Here is a 1,614-nt window from a genome sequence, read left to right on the forward strand (position 1 = left end):
CGGTCTCCTTGTTTAAGTTGGTGAATGCTGTCATAATCCTTGCCTTCAGTTAATATTTGGTGTTACAAGCAGTTTTGTTGGTCTCTCTCGCTCAACTGCGCCCCACACATAATAATCGAGTGGATTGCAGTCTCTGAAGGGTTGGGTGGCCAGATGTTAGGGGTGATGTGGTCGCAGAAATTGTCTGACAGTCATGACGGGGTTCTCCTGCTTGTGTGGCATGAGCAGAATCCTGTTGCCAGACATAATCTTCCAGCAGCTACCCACTTGACTTAGGGCAGCACTTGGTGTAGGCCTCCGTGTTGAGTTTGAGGCCGCGTGGAAAGATGAATGGAGGCATAACGTCACCATTACTAGTGATCCCTCCAAATACCATGATATTAAATGGATGTTTGATTTTTATCACTCTCGGTACATGTTTTGGGGACACAGTTGTTCTGTGTGTTCACCATCTGATCCTAGCAGAAATTTACATACATACATACATACATACATGTTAGCACTCCATCGCTTACGACGTCGAGGGTTCCAGTTGATCCGATCAATGAAACAGCCTGCTCAGGAAATTAACGTGCAAGTGGCTGAGCACTCCACACACACGTGTACCCTTAACGTAGTTCTCGAGCAAATTCAGCGTGACACAGAGTGACAAGGCTGGCCCTTTGAATTACAGGCACAACAGAAACAGGAAGTAAGAGTGAGAGAAAGTTGTGGTGAAAGAGTACAGCAGGGTTCGCCAACATCCCCTGCCGGAGCCTCGTGGAGCTTTAGGTGTTTTCGCTCAATAAACACTCACAACGCCCGGTCTGGGAATCGAAACCGCGATCCTATGACCGCGAATCCGCTACCCTAACCACTGGGCCATTGCGCTTCGACATATACATACATACATATATACATACACACACACACACAAACACACATACATACATACATACATACATACATACATACATACATACATACATACGACGGGCTTCTTTTAATGTCCGCCTACCAAATTCACTCCCGAGGCCATAGTAGAAGACACTTGCCCAGGGTGCCGGAACTATGTGGTTGGGAAGCAAGCTTTTGAACCACACAACTACACCTGCACCCATATGGATAGCTGTGTGGTTCGGGAGCTTGCTGCCTGACCTCATGGTCCCGGCACCCTGGGCAAGTGTCTTCTACAATGGCCTCGTGAGTGAATTTAGTAGGCGAAAACTAAAAGGCGGCGAGCTGGTAGAAACGTTAGCACGCCGGGCGAAATGCTTAGCGGTATTTCGTCTGCCGCTACGTTCTGAGTTCAAATTCCGCCGAGGTCGACTTTGCCTTTCATCCTTTCGGGGTCGATTAAATAAGCACCAGTTACGCACTGGGGTCGATATAATCGACTTGATCCGTTTGTCTGTCCTTGTTTGCCTCCTCTGTGTGTAGCCCCTTGTGGGCAGTAAAGAAATAGGAAACTAAAAGAAGCCCGTCGTATGTTTGTACGCATGTATGTATGTGTGTGTGTGTTTGTGTGTGTGTGTGTATCTTTGTTTTTGTGTTTGTGTTTGTCTCCCACCCAGACGTTGTCGTGTATTGGAGCGATATATAAGTCAATGTCTTTATGTGTTCGTGTGTTACTTA

The sequence above is a fragment of the Octopus bimaculoides genome, chromosome 6 (genome assembly GCF_046866305.1).
Source record: "Octopus bimaculoides isolate indiv1 chromosome 6, ASM4686630v1, whole genome shotgun sequence".
Classification (NCBI taxonomy): Eukaryota; Metazoa; Mollusca; class Cephalopoda; order Octopoda; family Octopodidae; genus Octopus; species Octopus bimaculoides.